Consider the following 14,107-nt stretch of genomic DNA (forward strand, 5'->3'; position numbering starts at 1 on the left):
CCTGGGCCTAGAGCAGAGGGGCTTCACTGACACTCGTGGTCTTCCATCCCTCTGAGTTACCTAGCGTTATGCCCAGTGACACCAACAAGGGGATTACTTCCTCTCTACACATCCAGGGAGGTCATCCTTTAGATGCAAGGAGACACTAAACTAGCAGACCTGTTGCCATCCCATTCCAGCAAAGCATGATTGCAGAGGGAATAAATTGCATCTCATTAATGGTTAAAGTAGAGGACCATCTCTTTCTATACATGGGGGACGTATTTTCTCAATCACAAATTTTCTGCAAGTTCCCCCGACTTGAAATGGCTTTATATGCCTCTCAGTGAAGGACTGTGCCAACATGACAGAGATGAGCCCTGTACAATTGCATACACTTTATATACATTGTGAATTTTAAACAATCTTTTAGTGATGCAATTCTGATAGCTTGTAGTATAGCTATCTGTTTTATCTTCAGATACTTGCCTGAACACGAAAGTTTGAAATATCATTTCAGAGGCTCACTGGAAGGAGCTAAAAATGTATTTTATATCTTCAGAGACTTGTGAGGCAACAGTCTAAAACTGGATAAAAGAAGAAAATAAGGGCAACATTGCAAACCATTGATCTTATTACAAGGGTCAGAAATTTTCTGGGTTTTTTTATTCTTCTCAACTCATGGTACTTCATGTGAATATATCCCAGATTTCATACAAAAACATTTCTACTATTGAGAAGAGATTGAAAATGTGGACTCCAATGGTTAAAAAGCCAGAAAACAAAAATAATGCAAAATGTACTGTTGTCATTTTATCTTCCAACTTTGGGGTTGTAGTCTGACTGACTTGGGATTTGAAATTCTAAGCAGGAGATACAAGTCACTGAAAGGGTAAACCTTGAAACAGTAAGTCTACTTACTGATGACTTGTTTCAAGACCCATGACAGTGAATAGTTGCAATACAGCTAAATAAACCATATTATAGAAATTAATTTTCCTTTAGAACATGCCTTTTCTTTTCTCCCCTCTTATTTTAGGAATGCATTTTCCTAATGGGGGAATAATCTGTATGGTGGGTTTGTTCAGGACCAAAGAAAACTTGCCTATTAGTGGGGGAGACAATTTTAGAAATAGATTAAAGGGCCTGTGGTCACAACAGATTTACACAGCACAAGTTCACAATATACTGAGAGCCTTGTTACATGCTGGACTTTAAGCTGCTTAAATGTTGATTGGTGTTAGTGCTAGCTCAAATTTGGAGCAGTCACATCTTAAGGATAAAAACCTCTGACTGTCCCCTACCTGCACAGCTGTGACTTACCACTTGAGGGCTGGCAAGCAGAGGCCTGACTAGGAACTGCAGCTGTGAGTTGCCGCTGCAGGGATGACAAGTCAAGGCAAGCTTATATTTCTGTTGTAGGTAGGGTCTGTGAAAGATGGGTTGGGTAGGAACATGAATCTGGTAGACAGAGAGTTAATGAGATAGGGGTGGGTAATGAAATGGGAGGTGGAAAGGAAAGTGGGGTGTGGGAAATGTGGTGAAATGAATGAAGTCAGCCACTGAAGGATAAAGTAAAGACAAGTAAAAATAAATAAATAAAAGAAATAAAGATTAAATAAATTAAAGAAGAGCCCATCTTTTACTAATTTGTGATTGGTGTGTGAGGGGTGCTGGTCATGCTTTCTGGGGTGGCTGGGAGCAGTGAAGGAAGGTTCTGCTAGGTGTACTACTGCCTCTGCCCTGGCAAGAAAGCTCCAAATCACAGGGACTCAATTAACTCTTCTATCTTGTGCTTGCCCTCCTGCCACCACCCTCCCCCACCCCATGAATTCTGGACCTGTACATGCCCTATGATCTGGCTACCTGGCATGTATTCTGCAAGCTGTTGGCATACTGTTGCACCCCTGGAGGTGGGAAAGTTACAATCTCAGGTGTGGGACAGGGAGTTGGCTTGGTGGCCGAGCTGCTCCCTTAGTATTAGCAGTGAAATGGAAAGTTTGTCCACATAGAACAAGAGGGTGGAGAAGGGGATACTGCATCCTGGGATGCTGGAAGACTGAAATATGGGTAGCTCATTTGTGGGGAGTAGCCGCACATTAATGGAACATGAACTGTGTAATAAGGATCAGAGATAAATCTGTATGGGGTGGCATAACTTTAAGCTGCCTGAAGTGTGCTTAAAACTAGTTTAATGTGTTAATATGTGACAATGCAGGAGTTAAGAGCTCCAAGACTGCCTAAAATCCATGTGTAACAAAGCCCTGAAAGGCAATTTGTTCTGAATACTTTGTTTTTTTTATTATCATATCCTTGTATTGACTCTCATTATAGGTAGAAATGGGACTAGTATGTGAACTTTTTCTAAGGAATGTATTTTCCTAATAGCATAAAGCACAAAATCTAGGAGAAAAAATATATGAAAAAAAGGAAGAGTCTGCATAGCTGTAGTTGAAAGGGAGATGGAATTGAAACCTGCCAAAATTAATTTTTGGACCTTGAGCCTCAATGCCATTCTGTAAGAGGAAAGACTCTAAATGATTAGGTAAAATATGAAAATAAGAATAAAAAACTCTCAAACAAGCTTTAGACTTGGCTCTTCTCCCTCTGCACACTCCAATTCATTCTTGTTTATTTGAAGCAAACATTTTGTCCTGCTTCTTTTCTCACATTGGCTCTGAAGAGGCAGTACAGCTCTGGGAGATGGAAGTGGATTTTATTCTGACTCTCACACTCTTAACAGTTTTGTTAAGCAAGTTCATATTGTAAAACCAAAGCCATTCAACCCTATTAGCCTGCAGTGCAAATTCACAGGTTTAACCAAGGACAGGAATTGACAGGCAAAACCTTTATTTACTGGCCTTGCTTCAGGAGCTGGAAAGAACCCAACTTGACTTCTTGATCCCTGAGTGAGCTTTCAGGAGGTGTTAAGTAAAAAAAAAAAACCAAAAAAAAAAAAGCTTTTTATAATTTTAAATTAAACTGATTTTTCCCTGGAGTCACTGACACAGTCTGCATGGTACCCTATGATGCCATTGTCTTTTTTAATGACAGAATTGACAGAATTACTTGCCAGACTTGAAATCCGCCTTTTTAGACGTGAAGTGTTTCTGTTAAGGGCAGCTCTTCAGTCAGGGAATCCTCAAGAGAAGAAAGAAAACTCTTTCCAAATCACTCACAGCCCCCCCATGCTTAGTTAGTCAAACAAGAAAGAATGGGTGCCAGCTCCTCCTGCACCTCTACATGTGTCTTTCTTGTATTGTATACCACAGCCAGAGTCCGCCAGTTACAATAGAACTAGAGCTGATGGGATCATAAAGGGAAGAATGCATCCAGTTCCACTTTCAAGGAATAAGCAAGCTGCAAATCTGTATTAGTGAAATCTGTAGAACCTTGCAAAAGGAATGGTCCTTTAAATCAAATCAGTATTTTATGACAGATGAAATTCTAATAGATTTTTCTATCCTTCCTCCCCAACAACATAACTTTTCTTCACTCCTACACCAAGGCCATGGTATGACACATGGGACTCAGAGGGCTTTACTAAGGTCCTAATGATGGAGGGTAGTTATGAATCAGTTCATATGTGATTTAGGGAAAGCCCATTTTTTTAATCGGGTATTTTCCTTTAGGAAAACTGCTATTTAAAATGTTAGCTTTTAGACTTTTTTACATGCAGAAAAGGAACTGAACATTTTTTTTCTTGCAGGCCATTTTCCTGAGGAAAAAAAATTAAGGCCTATCATAATTGCTGTAATTATGTTAGGTATTGTGTAAACTAAAAGATAAAAATGGAATACACGAGTGTCATGGTTCAACACAACCCACACCTCATACACCTTTTGGGAACAGAGTTCTATTTACTTATTAGCCCAATATTTTTTCAAAGCAGCGCCTCCCTACTTTCTGCCTTGGAACCACCATTTTGGAAGAAAATTTGAATCATCATAATTTTTCATTTGGAAACTTTTTTTTTTTTTTATTTAATTTGATATACATTGTAAAGCTGAAGTCAGAAGGCTTGGTAAAATAACATGTTTCAGTGCCCCCCCCCCCAAAAAAAATTGTTTCCATAATATTTCTTTGGAGAATTTTGACTTTTTCAAAATTTCCGATTTGCATTTTGATTCACAATGTCTTCAAAAGTCAAAGTCTTGAAAACCTTTGTGAAGTGGAAATTCCACACTCTTCACAGCCCTATGAGTTTGCTTTTGGTGGAATGTCCCATGTGACTGGAACATCTCAGAGACCTTTCAAACATTGGCCTGCCCACCTGACTCACCTGCCATGCCTTTCATGTAATTAATAATTTGTTTCTAAGGCAGGAGGATGCCCATTTTAATTCATTCTAATGCCCAATGCTAAGGCCATTATACATAGCTTTGACCTATCCTTATACCATGTTCCATGCCTCACAGAAGGCATCCAATTACTCCTAACTCCCCCGGTCCCCTTGTTGATCCACACTAGGCCACTGGCCCAAACTTGGCCTCAGTCATCCAGAGACTTATCTTATCCACATGGGGTCTCAACTCATACCCCCTCACTGGGACCTCAACTCAATCCAAACTACCATGGCCAGCCTATGCGCCCCTCACACAGACTGTATTCTATGTGCCCCTATGCAATCTATGTACAGCCCTCCAGGCTCCCATATGGACCCTGCTCTATGTGGTCTATTACTCAGGTGTTCTGTCACATGTTCTCCTATTGGGACCACTACACTGCCTCTTCAGTGGGGCTTCTGGGCCTAAGGAGTCTGTCCACCTACCTGGGCCCCCAAATCAGCCTACAGCCCACTCAGGCCTCAGGTGTCTATCAACATGCCTGTACCCTGCCTGTCCCTGCTATGGTGTTACCTATGAGGTTGTGGGGGCTGAAGCTATAAGGTACCCCATACTCATATTTTACTATGGAGGCACCTGGTGTGGCATTTCCTGGGACCACCCTACCACAGGCAACCCCACCACACTATCCTACCCTAGCAGAGTATAGTTTCAGCTCATACCCCAGGACCAGAAACCTCCTCCATCCCCATAGTTCCTACCCTTGACTAATTGTGATGAAGCTTTAAGGCTGGCAGAGGCGTTTGCAGCATCCGAGGTAGCATTTAGTCAAGAAAATCTGACACAGAGCTCTGGAAATGCTCAACCTCATGAGACCGAGAGGAAATGGACCCCTCTTAGGAGCGGACCAAGAGAAGTGGTCTGCTTCTGGTGTGGGAAGACAGGACATCTTTTGTGACAGTGTCCAAATGGCCCCACGGAATGATGGAGACCCAATAATGCTCTTCAAGGAAGTGTGGAGAGATGGTGAGAAACAGACAGGGGTGAACATATGGACTGTAGTTAAGTTGCCAGGGGAGATGGTGCTGTGTGGAGTTGCCCTGTACCCGGCACAGATAGGAAACTGCTCTGTTCAAGTCACTTTGGACTCGGGGTGTGCCCAGTTGACAGTCCGGGCTGACCTCATCCCCTGGGGTGGCCAGGCAACACCAGTGAGGATGGCTTGCCTCCACGGTGAGGCCAGAAGGATTGAACATTGATGGGTTCACCTCCAAGTTATGGAGTACCAAGGCGAGCTATTATTAGGGGTCGCCCCACATCTGGCATGTGAGATGCTGCTGGGGTGTGACTGGTCTCCGATTTACAACATCCTAGAGAGAGTGCAGGATGCTGAGGTCAAGTGGCAACAACTCAAGGGATGAGAGGAATGGCTCAGGGAGCTTGAAGGCAGAAGAGAGACAGGAGGGAGCATAGAGGAGACAGACCTGCGTGAAATGATGAGTCGACCCCAGTTCAGAGAAGCACAAGAGGATGAAGCACCTGGGCAATCAAGAGCCCACTCCTCAAAACCAGGGTTGATCAACCAGAAATGAGCCTCAGGAGACCGTGGTATGAGGTAAGAGACCAGCTAATGTACCGGGTCCAGAGGGGGAGGCAGGGGGTTCAAGAAGAGTCCCATTTGGTAGTACCCACCCGGCTTCATCAGGTGGTATGGCAGCTGGCCCATGCAAACCCTATGGGAGAACATCTAGGCTGAGACAAAACCCAATGGTTTTTCTGGCCAGGACTGGGAGAAGATATTGCCTGCCAATGTGCAGCATACCCAAAATGCAGCAGACATGAGAAGATCACCCTGCCCGGGCACCATTTCAACCATTACTTGTCATCGATGTGCCTTTCTCCCAGATAGTGATGAATGTAATGGGACCCTTACCCCAGAGTAGTACTAGTATTTATTGACTACACTACCTGGTATCCATAGGCAGTACCACTCAGGGAGGCAATAGTCCACAAATTGCTGAAGAATTGATAAAGTGGATCATGTGAGTAGGGATACCCAAGGAAATTTTGACCAAGCAGGGATGAAATTTTATGTCAGGAGTAGTGCAAGTCATCTGTTGAGCATTGCAAATAAAACACCTATGAACCTCGGTATACCAACTGCAAACCAATTTGGCCTCATCAAGCACCTCAGTGGTACACTGAAGAGAATGTTGTGATGATGCATCCAAGGTGACCCCCCCAGAAGTGGGACTTGTTGCTCCCTTTGATCCTATTTGCAATCTGAGATACTCCACAAGACTCCTTAAGATACTCACCATTTGAACTCATCCTGGGGCACTGACCTCACGGTCTGTTGGAGACACTGAGGGAGGACTGGGAGCAGAATGCAGCAATAACAAGAACCCCAGGTACTTACCAACAGTAGTTCCCACAATGTATCTGGGTGGCACAGGACTTGGCCAGAACCAATCTCCAAGATGCACAACAGTGCCAGAAGACCAGGTATAATGGCCTGGAAAAGGAGAAGAAATTCAGGGCAGGATAGAGGGTCCTTGTATTCCTACCCACATCCATAAGTAAGCTTTTGATGCAGTGACAAGGCCCTTTTGAAGTAATCCACAGGGTTGGGCTAGTAGATTATGAGGTCCATAGGCCAGGGCACAGGCAGGAAAGGAAGATTTACCATGCCAACCTGCTGAGAGAGGGGCTTGAGCCTGAAGGGTGGACTACATTTTCAGAAAATGAGATGATGGATTTAGGACTACAGGGATTGGCGAGAGAAGGACCCACGGCCCACCCAGAGGACCACATCCAGATAAGTGAAGAGCTTTCAGCCCCTCAGAAAGCTGAGATGAAGGCAATGGTGTGAAGCTTCAAAGATGTCTTCTGAGAAGACCCAGGTTGGGCCCAGGGGGTGTACCACATGATACACACACCACGAGGGAAAATAGTACATGGGAGATGGCGACCTGTGCCACATAGCCTCCTCAGGAAAGTCAAGGAGGAGATCAGGAGAATGTTAGAGCAAGGGTTAATATGACCATTGAGAACCCCCTGGCAGAGCCCCCTGGTCCCTGTCCACAAACTGGATGGGTCGCTTCGCCTGTGCATGGACTACCAGTGCCTTAATGACATAGCCATCTTTGATGCCTTCCCAATGCCCCATATAGCTGAACTAGTGGAGCATATTGGGAATGAACACTTCATAACAACACTTGATTTAGCTAAAGGGTATTGGCAAATACCCATGGCCAGAAGAGACTGATCAAAAATGGCTTTTGGGACCCCTTGGGGCCTGTACAAGTTTGTGTGAATGCTGTTCAGACTCCATGGGGTTGCTGCGATGTTTCAACACTTAATAAACTGTATCTTGGCCCCTCATGTGAAGTATGCCAGGGCCTATATTGACAATATTGTCATCTTTACCTGGACCTGGGACCAAAATTGTAGAGCATTAGAAGCCATGCTAACAAATCTATGTGAAGCTGGAATGACAGCAAACTCATGAAAATGTGCTGTGGCCCGAAGACAAACAAAGTACTTGGGCTTCCTAGTAGGGTGAGGTACCATTAGTGGATAAAGTGGAAACTGTCCGCAGCTTCACAATGCCCCAGAACAACAGACAGATGTGATCCTTCCTGGGGTTGACTATTATCGACAATTTGTGCCCCGGTTCTCAGAATTGGCAGCACCACTCACTGAAGCCCTGATGGGGCGAAATATGGGAACCATAAATTGGACCCCCAAAATGAGGCATAATTTTGAACTTCTAAAGAAGGCATTATGTGAAAATGTAGTCATACACTTGCCCGACTTTCACAAACCTTTTATCTTGCAGATGGATGCTTTGGAAACAGTAATAGGGGCCATCCTGACCCAAGAAGATAGGGGGATTGAGAGACCAGTGGCATATGCAAGCCATAAGGTACTCCCTGGAGGGGCATAGTACACAACAATAGAGAGGGAATGCCTAGCAATCTGGTGGGCCATAGAACATTTCCGTTACTACCTAATGGGGAGGGAATTCAAGCTTATAACAGATCACGCACCTCTACAGGGCCTGAGCAGGGCGAAAATTGATAATGCATGAATAACAAGGTGGGCCCTGGTCCTGAAGCCATTTAAACTCCAAATAATACATTGCCCCAGAAAAAGTAATTTGGCAGCGGATTTTTAATCCAAGTGCCAGACCACAGATAAACCACTAAACATAGCAAACCAGATGATGACAGGACAAGGGACACAAGGTAGGAAGCCGAGCCAAAGACTCAGAGCATCCCAAGGCATCTTGACGAAGGAGTTGTGTCCCAGGGAAATAAAAACGGAGGCACTGGAGCAGTCTCCCATGGTGAAACCAGAGGCAGGGGCAACCCGCTCAAGGAAAGAAGGAAAGAGCCCTAAGAAAAGGGCATATGTACTTCCTGCCGGGAAGGGAGAGCCACGCCAAGTGAAGGGATGGCAGGAGAGACAGCAGGGGCATCGGAGGGTGAAGTTTCTCTCTTGCTGACATCCCAGGAAGACCTGCAGTCCTAGCAGAGGTGGGACAGAGACCCTCTGAAAGGGTCTCATCAGCACTGGGGAGAAGGGATGACGTTGAGGGATCGAAGAGGATCATGGATGTCAGACCAGTGAGTGGGATGGGCAGAAACCCACACCCAAATTCTTTTATTATTTTCTTTTTTTTCCTGTCCCACTTTGATTTTGGAAGAACCTGGAGTCATGGCTAAAGTAAGACCCACCATTGGTCCAGGGTGACAAAGGAAGATCTGGGCAAAATTGATAGGAGCTTTGGAGGAAGGTTGGGCACTAAGGTGAGGACAATCATATGCCTCTTGGTCCTCTGAGATAGGCGAGTTGGGGAACAGGCTGATGACCCACCATCCAACAATTCAGAGGGGTAGTGCATGGCAGGGGTTTAGGGGAGGTGGAGCCCCAAGAACATCTCCAATGGGTAGTACCCAGAACGGCAGGAAACCCTGGGAAGGAGCCCCACCACTGAAAAGGAGAAGAGCAAGTTATGGCAGGCAAGTGCCAGGTTTTCCCTCAGGATGGAGCGCGACCTAATACCTCATTTTCAGGGATATACCCCTTGGCTGGAGTCGAGTGAATGTTCAAAGGCCACTCGAGAATGCCTATATGAGGCCAGATGGAGGCAACTCCCTCTGAATTTTGCCTGCAGCACTGAACCTTATTTGTGTGATAAAAGTAGTACATAGATACTAGGGCTGTGTGAAATGGCAGTGTTCCATTTCGCCCAGCATTTAAATGTTTTGATGGAACAGCATTCTGTTTTGAATTCTGTTTTTATTTGAAATGGCTGTTCCTTTCTGTTCCATCAAAACAATTTTACTGTTTCACTGTTTTGAGCCTGTTTTGACACTTTGCCCATAGAATATAATGGGGTAGGTCAAAACAGGCTATAACTGTAATTTCTTTCCTCATTTTGAAACCTGTAGGAATGGTAGCTACTTCTGAGGGCATGAAGCCTTCCATGTTTCAAGGAGATAGGTGCTAGGGGTTTGAGGAAACTGCACCCCAAAGTCTTGAAAGCAAAACTCCTGTCACTGTATGTGTTAAGCCACAGCTGGTTCAAAACTGCAGGCCTGCTAGTCACTGCTGAGTCCAGAAATCCTGCCAATTCTCAATGAGAGAGGTGCAGGGAGTTCAGGGAAATTGCACCTCAAAATTTTGAAAGCAAAACTCCTGTCACTTGTATATGTTAAGCTCCACTTGGGTCAAAAGTGCTACCTGCCGCTCAGGCTACAAAGCCTGCCAAGTTTCAAGGAGATAGGTGCAGGGGGGTTGGGGAAACTGCACCCCAAGCTGAAGACAAGCAAAACTTGTGACATGGGTGACACTGTGTGTGTTAAGGTGCAGCAGGATGAAAGCTGCAGGGTGAAGGCAGGCAAAACTCTGCACTTTTACCTGCACTGCTACATCACCCTTTCCCCCACTTCTCCACCCCAGCCTGTCCCTCACCCCCTAATGCCTCCATTTCCATTTTCACTGACTGGATTTCTTGCCTGCATTGCATGCCAGGCAAGCCTCTGGATTCTATACTATTCTTTCCATCCAGGACCAGGAGACACACAAACTGCAGGTACTTCCTCAGCGTGACAAAGGGTTTTTCAGTGCAAAATCTGGCATCCCAGGCAGCTAAGATGAGCTTACTGGGAGTCTCATAACTGCAATGCAACCAGCAAGTATCAGGCCTGTCAAAGACATGACAGGTCTGGGCTTTCCCCAGCCAGGACTGTGTGTGTGCATGCCTTAGCTGGAGGTTATGGTGCCTCCTACCCGCTTTTCGCCAGGGGATCATTGGTGCTGCCATTTATGGGGCTTCTATGCTGCCAGCAGTCTCACCAGGCCTCTGTACCCTGGCAGGGTACAGTTTTAGTGGTCATGCCCAGGACCTGGGCACCGCTTCTTCCCCATAACCCCAGCCCATACCTCCAAGTTCATCCTAGCAGGGGACATGTTCTTCCCCTGCTGCCTGGTGATGCAGTGAGTGCCTCCTCCAGCTGAGAGTGGGACACTACCTGGTTTTTAAAATAATGAAAAAAGGAAATAGGTGTGGATGGAGTGAGGAGGGTGGCATTCAGTCTGTGTGCACCTGGAGCTTGAGGAACCCCAGCAGTTGGAGGTTCACCTTCAGGAACACCAGCTGCTCCACCAAACCAGCATCCAAGCAGGTGCAGTGAGGTGTCACTACATCCCCAGTGATGCTGAACACCCTCTTGCTTGGAACACTAGTCAGTGGACAGGACAGGTATTCCCAGGGAACTGTGGCCATATCAGGCCACACCTGGCTGTGGCTTGCCCAGTAGGCCAAGGGGTCACACCGCAGTGGCTCCATGTCCTTGTAAGATAGACAGCCACCAAGGCAAAAGCACTACTTGCCTGATGCTGGGGTCTGTTGGCTCTGGACCCCACCATAGAAGCCCTGCCCTTAGCCCATACTGGCAGCACCTGTGGTGAAAGAAAAGACTGGCTTGTTGATGGTGTGCTAGCATGAGACAGTGGATCCCTCTGTTCCATATTCCCTGCCTCTGCCATTCCTCCTCCCTGACTTTCCTTACCAGTGCTTCCATCCACTGATTCAGCATTTGGCTGCCGTGTATGGTGCCCTTTACCCTTGGGTCACACATGGCAGTCAGCACGTGGACTGTACTGGACTGCAAGGGATGAAGCCATTTCCTGATGCCCTTCTTCAGTCACCTCAACAGTGCCTGCACATCTGATCCCCTGGAAGCTCTCCATTTGGCTCTGAAGCTCCTTCACTGTGGGGATCACCTGGCTAAGGAGGGCATCAGCAGCACTGAGGGTCTTGGTGGCTTTGAGGAAAGGCTTGAGAACCACCAAGATCTGGGAGATGGTATCCCACTCAGGTCTGTTAAGTGGGCCACTGATCCCAACCTCCCTGAACAAAGCCATCACATGGATGAGCTTCTGTTGCTCCACCATCCTCTCAAGCTTCAGGTATGTGGAGTTCCACCGAGTTTCCACATCTTGCATGATTTTGTGCTGCAGGATGTTCAGCTCTTTTTGTTTATTCTGCAGCATCTTGTACCCCTTGATGCTCTAGTGGAAGTACCCTGCCACCATCCTGCGTTTTGAAGTTAGCTTGCTGGTAGTGGCAGCACCATCACTGGAAGCCCTGTCTCCCTCCAAGACATCACTGACAACAAGGTGCATCTTGTGTGCCACACAGAAGATGCCAATAAACTTGGCATCACAGACCACCTTGATCACATTGGCCCCATTGTCAGTGACCATGAACCCGCGAGTAAGCTTGCCCCACCTAGTAAGCCAGCCCTGCACCAGATGGTTCATGGCCCCCATCATCTCTGTTGCTGTGCGGGAGTCATCCATCACCTTGGCTTGAAGGAAAGCCCACTGATGTTCTAATCAGTCACACCAGTGCCCTGTGAGGAGGAGGTAGGGATGATCTCCATCCCAGCTGCTCCAGATGTCTGAGGTGAAGTGGAAGGCCACCTGCGAAACTGCCTTGCACAGCTTCTCCCTCGAGTACTCTGTGCATGCTTCATACAGTGATGGCACCACTGTTCTACTGAAGGCGGTGTGTGTGGACATTTGGTATGATGGGACAATGAGCACCATAAGCTGCCAGAACCCTGGCTACTCCACTAGGGAGAATGGCTGGTCATCAACATCAAGCATATCCCTAGTGCTCTGGGCAAGCTCGCTCACTTTTGGAACATGCCCTGCTTTTAGTCTGCCTTTCCCCCACGTCCAGGGTGGTCTGCTTCTGCTTTGGGGGGACAGGGGTTTTGGAGCAATGGGAGACTTCCCTTTGGGCACCCTCCTGCTGGTGCCAGGCTGAGGAGGAGTAAGGGAAAGGGGGTGGTGCCTGCAGATATGCATTAGCATCCCTATGGTGCTCATATGTTTAGTTCTCTTGCCCCAGCTGGTTTTGGATCAGCAGTGCAGGCAGATAGCGTACTTGGGATCATCTGCCAGCTCAAAATGATTCCAGACCACACTACCTTCTCACTTCTTGGGTGCAGGTGCATCTGTGGATGCTGCTGCACTTTCCCCCTCAGCAGGCAGAGGCACAGCAAGAGGAGGAGTGGACTCAGCTGAGATGCTTGCCCCCACCTGTACATCAATCTCCTCCAAAGTTTCTTCTTGGGAAGGAGACCTGGCTCAAAGGGAAATTTGAGAGATGTCAAGTGCAAACTCAGGTGATTCCCCCTCCTTCCCCAGAATTTCCCTTGCTAGGGCATTGAGATCCACATCTAGCACCAGGTCTTCTTCTGGCACTGGAAGACTCATCATGGGAAGTGAAATAGGGATGAAGTAAGCTGCTTTGCTGATGCTGGTGCTGCTGGTTGTAGTTGTTGTCATGGTGGGGGTGGGGGAGATTATGGCTGCTGCACATGAAGGGGAAGCAGTCCAGGGCACAGGCAGTGGTACTGCTGCCCTTCCCTTGCTGCTTGTAGCAGCCTCATCCGTTTTATCTGAAGGAAAGAGGCTGTGTCTCAGTTTGGTGGTGGTGGTGGGGAACTTACAGGTCTCCCTCTTCCGCCCCTCCCTGAAGACTGGCCAGTGTGGCCACCTGCCTTTCCACCACGCTTCATGCTGTGTTTCATGTCTTCCTTTTCTACAAATACATAAATGTATTTGCGTTCCTATATAAATTAAAAAATGTAGGTGTGGTGCAGTGAAGAAATTTATGGAACCAATAGAAATATTTCTGTCTCCCTATATAAATTCAATAGCATAGGTGTGGTGCAGTGAAGAAATGTATACAAACAACTAGAAATACATCATCTCTGTATATAAATTAAAAAATGTTGGAGTGGTGCAGTGAAGAAATTTATGAAACCAATAGAAATATATCTTTCTCCGTATATAAAATCAATAGCGTAGGTGTGGTGCAAAGAATGAATGTATAAAAACAAATATAAATATATCTTTCTTCCTATATAAATGCTATAATGTATGATATATGGTATGCTGCAAAGCTTTAAATGTATAGAAATAAAATAGAAATGTATTTTCCTTCCTATATAAATGAAATTCTATACTAATCCTATCCAATATAAGTATAACATTCAAAAGAATAAATCAATGAATATAATAATAAAATAAAAGTGCCTAGAAGAAAAAGGTATTCTGAAATCACTCTTGCTCAGGTAGCAAACAGGCAATCCTTTAGAAAATCAGTGCTGCTAGCCATAGTGCTCTGATGGTGAGCTGCTGGAACATGCAGCTCAGTAAGTCACCAAAGGCAGAAGGTAGGGCAGTTCAAAAAATGCTGGCTTTAATGCAGTTTTTTCATCCCTCCCCAGAGTACTGGGGTTGGAAGAGACCTC

This window comes from Crocodylus porosus, unplaced genomic scaffold (genome assembly GCF_001723895.1).
Source record: "Crocodylus porosus isolate Cpor-Errol unplaced genomic scaffold, CroPor_comp1, whole genome shotgun sequence".
In the NCBI taxonomy this organism is placed as follows: domain Eukaryota; kingdom Metazoa; phylum Chordata; order Crocodylia; family Crocodylidae; genus Crocodylus; species Crocodylus porosus.